Source organism: Taudactylus pleione, unplaced genomic scaffold (assembly GCF_031769625.1).
Source record: "Taudactylus pleione unplaced genomic scaffold, aTauple2 ptg000261l, whole genome shotgun sequence".
In the NCBI taxonomy this organism is placed as follows: Eukaryota; Metazoa; Chordata; class Amphibia; order Anura; family Myobatrachidae; genus Taudactylus; species Taudactylus pleione.
In genome coordinates this window covers 2,531,544-2,543,986 of record NW_028284663.1, presented here as the reverse complement: position 1 = coordinate 2,543,986, position 12,443 = coordinate 2,531,544, and positions in this window count along the sequence as shown.

Below are 12,443 nucleotides of genomic sequence, written 5' to 3'. Positions count from 1 at the left end.
GTGTGTGACTGCGGGTGTATCTGTATGTGAGACGCTACGTTACAGTGTCACAGCGGCTGCAGCATGCCTATATTCTGTGTGTGACTGCGGGTGTATCTGCATGTGAGACGTTACAGTGTCACAGCGGCTGCAGCATGCCTATATTCTGTGCGTGACAGCGGGTTTATCTGCATGTGAGACGTTACGTTACAGTGTCACAGCGGCTGCAGCATGCCTATATTCTGTGTGTGACTGCGGGTGTATCTACATGTGAGACGCTACGTTACAGTGTGACTGCGGGTATATCTGCATGTGAGACGCTACGTTACAGTATCACAGCGGCTGCAGCATGTCTATATTCTGTGTGTGACTGCGGGTGTATCTACATGTGAGACGCTACGTTACAGTATCACAGCGGCTGCAGCATGCCTATATTCTGTGTGTGACTGCGGGTGTATCTACATGTGAGACGCTACGTTACAGTGTCACAGCAGCTGCAGCATGTCTATATTCTGTGTGTGACTGCGGGTATATCTGTATGTGAAATGCTACGTTACAGTGTCACAGTTGCTGTGGCATGCCTATATTCTGTATGTTACTGCGGCTGTATCTGCATGGGAGATGCTACGTTAGTGTCACAGCGGCTGCAGCATGTCTATATTCTGTGTGTGACTGCGGGTGTATCTACATGTGAGACGCTACGTTACAGTGTCACAGCAGCTGCAGCATGTCTATATTCTGTGTGTGACTGCGGGTATATCTGTATGTGAAACGCTACGGTAGTGTCACAGCGGCTGCAGCATACCTATATTCTGTGTGTGACTGCGGCTGTATCTGCATGTGAGACGCTACGTTACAGTGTAACAGCGGCTGCAGCATGTCTATATTCTGTGTGTGACTGCGGGTGTATCTGCATGTGAGACGCTACGTTACAGTGTCACAGCTGCTGCAGCATGCCTATTTTCTGTGTGTGACTGCGGGTGTATCTGCATGTGAAACTCTATGTTACAGTGTCACAGCGGCTGCGGCATGCCTATATTCTGTGTGTGACTGCGGGTATAACTGCATGTGAGACGCTATGTTACAGTGTCACAGCGGCTGCAGCATGTCTATATTCTGTGTGTGACTGCGGCTGTATCTGCATATGAGACGCTACGTTACAGTGTCACAGCGGCTGCAGCATGTCTATATTCTGTGTGTGACTGCGGGTGCATCTGCATGTGAAACGCTATGATACAGTGTCACAGTGGCTGCAGAATGCCTATATTCTGTGTGTGACTGCGGGTGTATCTGCATGTGAGACGCTACGTTACAGTGTCACAGCGGCTGCAGCATGTCTATGTTCTGTGTGTGACTGCGGGTGTATCTGCATGTGAGACGTTACGTTACAGTGTCACAGCGGCTGCAGCATGCCTATATTCTGTGTGTGACTGCGGGTGTATCTGCAAGTGAGACGTTACGTTACAGTGTCACAGCGGCTGCAGCATGTCTATGTTCTGTGTGTGACTGCGGGTGTATCTGCATGTGAGACGCTACGTTACAGTGTTACAGAGGCTGCAGCATGTCTATATTATTTGTGTGACTGCGGCTGTATCTGCATGTGAGACACTATGTTACAGTATCACAGCAGCTGCAGCATGCCTATATTCTGTGTGAGACTGCGAGTGTATCTGCTTGTGAGACGCTACGTTACAGTGTCACAGCGGCTACGGCATGCCTATATTCTGTGTGTGACTGCGGGTGTATCTGCATGTGAGACGCTATGTTACAGTGTCACAGCGGCTGCAGCATGTCTATATTCTGTGTGTGACTGCAGGTGTATCTGCATGTGCGATGCTACATTACAGTGTCACAGCGGCTTCAGCATGTCTATATTCTGTATGTGTGCGGGTGCATCTGCATGTGAAACGCTATGATACAGTGTCACAGTGGCTGCAGCATGCCTATATTCTGTGTGTGACTGCGGGTGTATCTGCATGTGAAATACTATGTTACAGTGTCACAGCAGCTGCAGCATGCCTATATTCTGTGTGTGACTGTGGGTGTATCTGCATGTGAGACGCTACGTTACAGTGTCACAGCGACTGCAGTATGCCTATATTCTGTGTGTGACTGCGGGTGTATCTGCATGTGAAACTCTACTTTACAGTGTCTCAGCGGCTGCGGCATGCCTATATTCTGTGTGTGACTGCGGGTATATCTGCATGTGAGACGCTACGTTACAGTGTCACAGCGGCTGCGGCATGTCTATATTCTGTGTGTGACTGCGGCTGTATCTGCATATGAGATGCTACGTTACAGTGTCACAGCGGCTGCGGCATGCCTATATTCTGTGTGTGACTGCGGGTGTATCTGCATGTGAGACGCTACGTTACAGTGTCACAGCGGCTGCGGCATGCCTATATTCTGTGTGTGACTGCGGGTGTATCTGCATGTGAGACGCTACGTTAAAGTGTCACAGCGGCTGCAGCATGTCTATGTTCTGTGTGTGACTGCGGGTGTATCTGCATGTGAGACGTTACGTTACAGTGTCACAGCGGCTGCAGCTTGCCTATATTCTGTGTGTGACTGCGGGTGTATCTGCATGTGAGACGCTACGTTACATTGTTACAGAGGCTGCAGCATGTCTATATTATTTGAGTGACTGCGGCTGTATCTGCATGTGAGACACTATGTTACAGTATCACAGCGGCTGCAGCATGCCTATATTCTGTGTGTGACTGCGAGTATATCTGCTTGTGAGACGCTACGTTACAGTGTCACAGCGGCTGCGGCATGTCTATATTCTGTGTGTGACTGCAGCTGTATCTGCATGTGAGACGCTGCGTTACAGTGTCACAGCGGCTACGGCATGCCTATATTCTGTGTGTGACTGCGGGTGTATCTGCATGTGAGACGCTAAGTTACAGTGTCACAGAGGCTGCAGCATGTCTATATTCTGTGTGTGACTGTGGGTGTATCTGCATGTGAGACGCTACGTTACAGTGTCACAGCGGCTGCGGCATGTCTATATTCTGTGTGTGACTGCGGCTGTATCTGCATATGAGACGCTACGTTAGAGTGTCACAGCGGCTGCGGCATGTCTATATTCTGTGTGTGACTACGGGTGTATCTGCATGTGAGACGCTACGTTACAGTGTCACAGCGGCTGCGGCATGCCTATATTCTGTGTGTGAATGCGGGTGTATCTGCATGTGAGACGCTACGTTACAGTGTCACAGCGGCTGCAGCATGTCTATGTTCTGTGTGTGACTGCGGGTGTATCTGCATGTGAGACGTTACGTTACAGTGTCACAGCGGCTGCAGCATGCCTATATTCTGTGTGTGACTGCGGGTATATCTGCATGTGAAATGCTACGTTACAGTGTCACAGCGGCTGCGGCATGCCTATGTTCTGTGTGTGACTGCGAGTGTATCTGCATGTGAGACGCTACATTACAGTGTTACAGAGGCTGCAGCATGTCTATATTATTTGAGTGACTGCCGCTGTATCTGCATGTGAGACACTATGTTACAGTATCACAGCGGCTGCAGCATGCCTATATTCTGTGTGTGACTGCAAGTGTATCTGCTTGTGAGACGCTACGTTACAGTGTCACAGCGGCTGCGGCATGTCTATATTCTGTGTGTGACTGCAGCTGTATCTGCATGTGAGATGCTGCGTTACAGTGTCACAGCGGCTACGGCATGCCTATATTCTGTGTGTGACTGCGGGTGTATCTGCATGTGAGACGCTAAGTTACAGTGTCACAGAGGCTGCAGCATGTCTATATTCTGTGTGTGATTGCGGGTGTATCTGCATGTGAGACGGTACGTTACAGTGTCACAGCGGCTGCTGCATGTCTATGTTCTGTGTGTGACTGCGGGTGTATCTGCATGTGAGACGTTACTTTACAGTGTCACAGCGGCAGCAGCATGCCTATATTCTGTGTGTGACTGCGGGTGTATCTGCATGTGAGACGTTACGTTACAGTGTCACAGCGGCTGCAGCATGTCTATGTTCTGTGTGTGACTGCGGGTGTATCTGCATGTGAGACACTATGTTACAGTATCACAGCTGCTGCAGCATGCCTATATTCTGTGTGTGACTGCAGGTGTATCTGCATGTGAGACGCTACGTTACAGTGTCACAGCGGCTGCGGCAAGCCTATATTCTGTGTGTGACTGCGGGTGTATCTGCATGTGAGACGCTACGTTACAGTGTCACAGCGGCTGCGGCATGCCTATATTCTGTGTGTGACTGCGGGTGTATCTGCAAGTGAAACGCTACGTTACAGTGTCACAGTGGATGCAGCATGCCTATATTCTGTGTGTGACTGCGGGTGTATCTGCATGTGAAATGCTATGTTACAGTGTCACAGCGGCTGCGGAATGCCTATATTCTGTGTGTGAGTGCGGGTATATCTGCATGTGAAATGCTACGTTACAGTGTCACAGCGGCTGCGGCATGCCTATATTCTGTGTGTGAGTGCGGGTGTATCTGCATGTGAGACGCTACGTTACAGTGTCATAGCGGCTGCGGCATGCCTATATTCTGTGTGTGACTGCGGGTGTATCTGCATGTGAGACGGTACGTTACAGTGTCACAGCGGCTGCGGCATGCCTATATTCTGTGTGTGACTGCAGCTGTATCTGCATGTGAGACGCTACGTTACAGTGTCACAGCGGCTGCGGCATGCCTAAATTCTGTGTGTGACTGCGGCTGTATCTGCATGTGAGACGCTACTTTACAGTGTCACAGCGGCTGCGGCATGCCTATATTCTGTGTGTGACTGCGGCTGTATCTGCATGTGAGACGCTACGTTACAGTTCCACAGCGGCTGCGGCATGCCTATATTCTGTGTGTGACTGCGGGTGTATCTGCATGTGAGACGCTACGTTACAGTGTCACAGCGGCTGCCGCATGCCTATATTCTGTGTGTGACTGCGGGTGTATCTGCATGTGAGACGCTACGTTACAGTGTCACAGCGGCTGCCGCATGCCTATTTTCTGTGTGTGACTGCGGCTGTATCTGCATGTGAGATGCTACGTTACAGTGTCACAGCGGCTACGGCATGCCTATATTCTGTGTGTGACTGCGGCTGTATCTGCATGTGAGACGCTACGTTACAGTGTCACAGCGGCTGCGGCATGCCTATATTCTGTGTGTGACTGCGGGTGTATCTGCATGTGAGACGCTACGTTACAGTGTCACAGCGGCTGCGGCATGTCTATATTCTGTGTGTGACTGCGGGTGTATCTGCATGTGAGACGCTACGTTACAGTGTCACAGCGGCTGCAGCATGTCTATGTTCTGTGTGTGACTGCGGGTGTATCTGCATGTGAGACGCTACGTTACAGTGTCACAGCGGCTGCGGCATGCCTTTATTCTGTGTGTGACTGCGGGTGTATCTGCATGTGAGACGCTACGTTACAGTGTCACAGAGGCTGCGGCATGTCTATATTCTGTGTGTGACTGCGGCTGTATATGCATGTGAGACGCTACGTTACAGTGTTACAGCGGCTGCGGCATGCCTATATTCGGTGTGTGACTGCGGCTGTATATGCATGTGAGACGCTACGTTACAGTGTCACAGCGGCTGCGGCATGCCTATATTCGATGTGTGACTGCTGCTGTATCTGCATGTGAGACGCTACGTTACAGTGTCACAGCGGCTGCGGCATGTCTATATTCTGTGTGTGACTGCGGCTGTGTCTGCATGTGAGACGCTACGTTACAGTGTCACACCGGCTGCGGCATGCCTATATTCTGTGTGTGACTGCGGGTGTGTCTGCATGTGAGACGCTACGTTATAGTGTCACAGCGGCTGCGGCATGCCTATATTCTGTGTGTGACTGCGGGAGTATCTGCATGTGAGACGGTACGTTACAGTGTCACAGCGGCTGCAGCATGCCTATATTCTGTGTGTGACTGCGGGAGTATCTGCATGTGAGACGCTACGTACAGTGTCACAGCGGCTGCAGCATGCCTATATTCTGTGTGTGACTGCGGCTGTATCTGCATGTGAGACGCTACGTTACAGTATCACAGCGGCTGCAGCATGCCTATATTCTGTGTGTGACTGCGGCTGTATCTGCATGTGAGACGCTACGTTACAGTGTCACAGCGGCTGCAGCATGCCTATATTCTGTGTGTGACTGCGGGTGTATCTGCATGTGAGACGCTATGTTACAGTGTCACAGCGGCTGCAGCATGCCTATATTCTGTGTGTGACTGCGGGTGTATCTGCATGTGAGACGCTACGTTACAGTGTCACAGCGGCTGCAGCATGTCTATATTCTGTGTGTGACTGCGGGTGTTTCTGCATGTGAAACGCTACGTTACAGTGTCACAGCGGCTGCAGCATGCCTATATTCTGTGTGTGACTGCGGCTGTATCTGCATGTGAGACGCTACGCTACAGTGTCACAACGGCTGCAGCATGTCTATATTCTGTGTGTGACTGCGGGTGTATCTGTATGTGAGACGCTACGTTACAGTGTCACAGCGGCTGCAGCATGCCTATATTCTGTGTGTGACTGCGGGTGCATCTGCATGTGAGACGTTACAGTGTCACAGCGGCTGCAGCATGTCTATATTCTGTGTGTGACAGCGGGTGTATCTGCATGTGAGACGTTACGTTACAGTGTCACAGCGGCTGCAGCATGCCTATATTCTGTGTGTGACTGCGGGTGTATCTACATGTGAGACGCTACGTTACAGTGTGACTGCGGGTATATCTGCATGTGAGACACTACGTTACAGTAACCCAGCGGCTGCAGCATGTCTATATTCTGTGTGTGACTGCGGGTATATCTGCATGTGAGACGCTACGTTACAGTATCACAGCGGCTGCAGCATGCCTATATTCTGTGTGTGACTGTGGGTGTATCTGCGTGTGAGACGCTACGTTACAGTATCACAGCGGCTGCAGCATGCCTATATTCTGTGTGTGACTGTGGGTGTATCTGCATGTGAGACGCTACGTTACAGTATCACAGCGGCTGCAGCATGCCTATATTCTGTGTGTGACTGCGGGTGTATCTAAATGTGAGAGGCTACGTTACAGTGTCACAGCAGCTGCAGCATGTCTATATTCTGTATGTGACTGCGGGTATATCTGTATGTGAAACGCTACGTTACAGTGCCACAGTTGCTGCGGCATGCCTATATTCTGTATGTTACTGCGGCTGTATCTGCATGGGAGACGCTACGTTAGTGTCACAGCGGCTGCAGCATGTCTATATTCTGTGTGTGACTGCGGGTGTATCTACATGTGAGACGCTACGTTACAGTGTCACAGCAGCTGCAGCATGTCTATATTCTGTGTGTGACTGCGGGTATATCTGTATGTGAAACGCTACGTTAGTGTCACAGCGGCTGCAGCATGCCTATATTCTGTTTGTGACTGAGGCTGTATCTGCATGTGAGACGCTACGTTAGTGTCACAGCGGCTGCAGCATGTCTATATTCTGTGTGTGACTGCGGGTGTATCTGCATGTGAGACGCTACGTTACAGTGTCACAGCGGCTGCAGCATGCCTATATTCTGTGTGTGACTGCGGCTGTATCTGCATGTGAGACGCTACGGTACAGTGTCACAGCGGCTGCAGCATGCCTATATTCTGTGTGTGACTGCGGGTGTATCTGCATGTGAGACGCTACGTTACAGTATCACAGCGGCTGCAGCATGCCTATATTCTGTGTGTGACTGTGGGTGTATCTGCATGTGAGACGCTACGTTACAGTGTCACAGTGGCTGCGGCATGCCTATATTCTGTGTGTGACTGCGGGTGTATCTGCATGTGAGACGCTACATTACAGTATCACAGCGGCTGCAGCATGTCTATATTCTGTGTGTGACTGCGGGTATATCTGTATGTGAAACGCTACGTTACAGTGTCACAGTTGCTGCGGCATGCCTATATTCTGTATGTTACTGCGGCTGTATCTGCATGTGAGACGCTACGTTAGTGTCACAGCGGCTGCAGCATGTCTATATTCTGTGTGTGACTGCGGGTGTATCTACATGTGAGACGCTACGTTACAGTGTCACAGCAGCTGCAGCATGTCTATATTCTGTGTGTGACTGCGGGTATATCTGTATGTGAAACGCTACGTTACAGTGTCACAGTTGCTGCGGCATGCCTATATTCTGTATGTTACTGCGGCTGTATCTGCATGTGAGACGCTACGTTAGTGTCACAGCGGCTGCAGCATGTCTATATTCTGTGTGTGACACCGGGTGTATCTGCATGTGAGACGATACGTTACAGTGTCACAGCGGCTGCAGCATGCCTATATTCTGTGTGTGACTGCGGGTGTATCTACATGTGAGACACTACGTTACAGTGTGACTGCGGGTATATCTGCATGTGAGACGCTACGTTACAGTATCACAGCGGCTGCAGCATGTCTATATTCTGTGTGTGACTGCGGGTATATCTGCATGTGAGACGCTACGTTACAGTATCACAGCGGCTGCAGCATGCCTATATTCTGTGTGTGACTGTGGGTGTATCTGCGTGTGAGACGCTACGTTACAGTATCACAGCGGCTGCAGCATGTCTATATTCTGTGTGTGACTGCGGGTGTATCTACATGTGAGACGCTACGTTACAGTGTCACAGCAGCTGCAGCATGTCTATATTATGTGTGTGACTGCGGGTATATCTGTATGTGAAATGCTACGTTACAGTGTCACAGTTGCTGTGGCATGCCTATATTCTGTATGTTACTGCGGCTGTATCTGCATGGGAGACGCTACGTTAGTGTCACAGCGGCTGCAGCATGTCTATATTCTGTGTGTGACTGCGGGTGTATCTACATGTGAGACGCTACGTTACAGTGTCACAGCAGCTGCAGCATGTCTATATTCTGTGTGTGACTGCGGGTATATCTGTATGTGAAATGCTACGTTAGTGTCACAGCGGCTGCAGCATGTCTATATTCTGTGTGTGACTGCGGCTGTATCTGCATGTGAGACGCTACGTTACAGTGTAACAGCGGCTGCAGCATGTCTATATTCTGTTTGTGACTGCGGCTGTATCTGCATGTGAGACGCTACGTTACAGTGTAACAGCGGCTGCAGCATGTCTATATTCTGTGTGTGACTGCGGGTGTATCTGCATGTGAGACGCTACGTTACAGTGTCACAGCGGCTGCAGCATGCCTATTTTCTGTGTGTGACTGCGGGTGTATCTGCATGTGAAACTCTATGTTACAGTCTCACAGCGGCTGCGGCATGCCTATATTCTGTGTGTGACTGCGGGTATATCTGCATGTGAGACGCTACGTTACAGTGTAACAGCGGCTGCGGCATGTCTATATTCTGTGTGTGACTGCGGCTGTATCTGCATATGAGACGCTACGTTACAGTGTCACAGTGGCTGCGGCATGCCTATATTCTGTGTGTGACTGCGGGTGTATCTGCATGTGAGACGCTATGTTACAGTGTCACAGCGGCTGCAGCATGTCTATATTCTGTGTGTGACTGCGGGTGTATCTGCATGTGCGATGCTACGTTACAGTGTCACAGCGGCTGCAGCATGTCTATATTCTGTGTGTGACTGCGGGTGCATCTGCATGTGAAACGCTATGATACAGTGTCACAGTGGCTGCAGCATGCCTATATTCTGTGTGTGACTGCGGGTGTATCTGCATGTGAGACGCTACGTTACAGTGTCACAGCGGCTGCAGCATGTCTATGTTCTGTGTGTGACTGCGGGTGTATCTGCATGTGAGACGTTACGTTACAGTGTCACAGCGGCTGCAGCATGCCTATATTCTGTGTGTGACTGCGGGTGTATCTGCAAGTGAGACGTTACGTTACAGTGTCACAGCGGCTGCAGCATGTCTATGTTCTGTGTGTGACTGCGGGTGTATCTGCATGTGAGACACTATGTTACAGTATCACAGCGGCTGCAGCATGCCTATATTCTGTGTGAGCCTGCGAGTGTATCTGCTTGTGAGACGCTATGTTACAGTGTCACAGCGGCTGCGGCATGTCTATATTCTGTGTGTGACTGCAGCTGTATCTGCATGTGAGACGCTACGTTACAGTGTCACAGCGGCTACGGCATGTCTATATTCTGTGTGTGACTGCGGGTGTATCTCCATGTGCGACGCTACGTTACAGTGTCACAGCGGCTGTAGCATGTCTATATTCTGTGTGTGACTGCGGGTGTATCTGCATGTGCGATGCTACGTTACAGTGTCACAGCGGCTGCGGCATGTCTATATTCTGTGTGTGACTGCGGGTGTATCTGCATGTAAGACGCTATGTTACAGTGTCACAGCGGCTGCAGCATGTCTATATTCTGTGTGTGACTGCGGGTGTATCTGCATGTGCGATGCTACGTTACAGTGTCACAGCGGCTGCAGCATGTCTATATTCTGTGTGTGACTGCGGGTGCATCTGCATGTGAAACGCTATGATACAGTGTCACAGTGGCTGCAGCATGCCTATATTCTGTGTGTGACTGCGGGTGTATCTGCATGTGAAATACTATGTTACAGTGTCACAGCAGCTGCAGCATGCCTATATTCTGTGTGTGACTGTGGGTGTATCTGCATGTGAGACGCTACGTTACAGTGTCACAGCGACTGCAGTATGCCTATATTCTGTGTGTGACTGCGGGTGTATCTGCATGTGAAACTCTTCTTTAGTGTCACAGCGGCTGCGGCATGCCTATATTCTGTGTGTGACTGCGGGTATATCTGCATGTGAGACGCTACGTTACAGTGTCACAGCGGCTTCGGCATGTCTATATTCTGTGTGTGACTGCGGCTGTATCTGCATATGAGATGCTACGTTACAGTGTCACAGCGGCTGCGGCATGCCTATATTCTGTGTGTGACTGCGGGTGTATCTGCATGTGAGACGCTACTTTACAGTGTCACAGCGGCTGCGGCATGCCTATATTCTGTGTGTGACTGCGGGTGTATCTGCATGTGAAACGATACGTTACAGTGTCACAGCGGCTGCAGCATGTCTATGTTCTGTGTGTGACTGCGGGTGTATCTGCATGTGAGACGTTACGTTACAGTGTCACAGCGGCTGCAGCATGCCTATATTCTGTGTGTGACTGCGGGTGTATCTGCATGTGAGACGTTACGTTACAGTGTCACAGCGGCTGCAGCATGTCTATGTTCTGTGTGTGACTGCGGGTGTATCTGCATGTGAGACGCTACGTTACAGTGTTACAGAGGCTGCAGCATGTCTATATTATTTGAGTGACTGCGGCTGTATCTGCATGTGAGACACTATGTTACAGTATCACAGCGGCTGCAGCATGCCTATATTCTGTGTGTGACTGCGACTGTATCTGCTTGTGAGACGCTACGTTACAGTGTCACAGCGGCTGCAGCATGCCTATATTCTGTGTGTGACTGCGGGTGTATCTGCATGTGAGACGTTACGTTACAGTGTCACAGCGGCTGCAGCATGTCTTTGTTCTGTGTGTGACTGCGGGTGTATCTGCATGTGAGACGCTACGTTACAGTGTCACAGCGGCTGCAGCGTGTCTATGTTCTGTGTGTGACTGCGGGTGTATCTGCATGTGAGACGCTACGTTTCAGTGTCACAGCGGCTGCGGCATGCCTATATTCTGTGTGTGACTGCGGGTGTATTTGCATGTGAGACGCTACGTTACAGTGTCACAGAGGCTGCGGCATGTCTATATTCTGTGTGGGACTGCGGCTGTATATGCATGTGAGACGCTACTTTACAGTGTCACAGCGGCTGCGGCATGCCTATATTCGGTGTGTGACTGCGGCTGTATATGCATGTGAGACGCTACGTTACAGTGTCACAGCGGCTGCGGCATGCCTATATTCGGTGTGTGACTGCTGCTGTATCTGCATGTGAGACGCTACGTTACAGTAACCCAGCGGCTGCAGCATGTCTATATTCTGTGTGTGACTGCGGGTATATCTGCATGTGAGACGCTACGTTACAGTATCACAGCGGCTGCAGCATGCCTATATTCTGTGTGTGACTGCGGGTGTATCTGCATGTGAAACTCTACTTTACAGTGTCACAGCGGCTGCAGCATGCCTATATTCTGTGTGTGACTGCGGGTGTATCTGCATGTGAGACGTTACGTTACAGTGTCACAGCGGCTGCAGCATGCCTATATTCTGTGTGTGACTGCGGGTGTATCTGCTTGTGAGACGTTACGTTACAGTGTCACAGCGGCTGCAGCATGTCTATGTTCTGTGTGTGACTGCGGGTATATCTGCATGTGAGACGCTACGTTACAGTGTCACAGCGACTGCAGCATGTCTATGTTCTGTGTGTGACTGCGGGTGTATCTGCATGTGAGACGCTACGTTACAGTGTCACAGCGGCTGCGGCATGCCTATATTCTGTGTGTGACTGCGGTTGTATCTGCATGTGAGACGCTACGTTACAGTGTCACAGAGGCTGTGGCATGTCTATATTCTGTGTGTGACTGCGGCTGTATATGCATGTGAGACGCTAC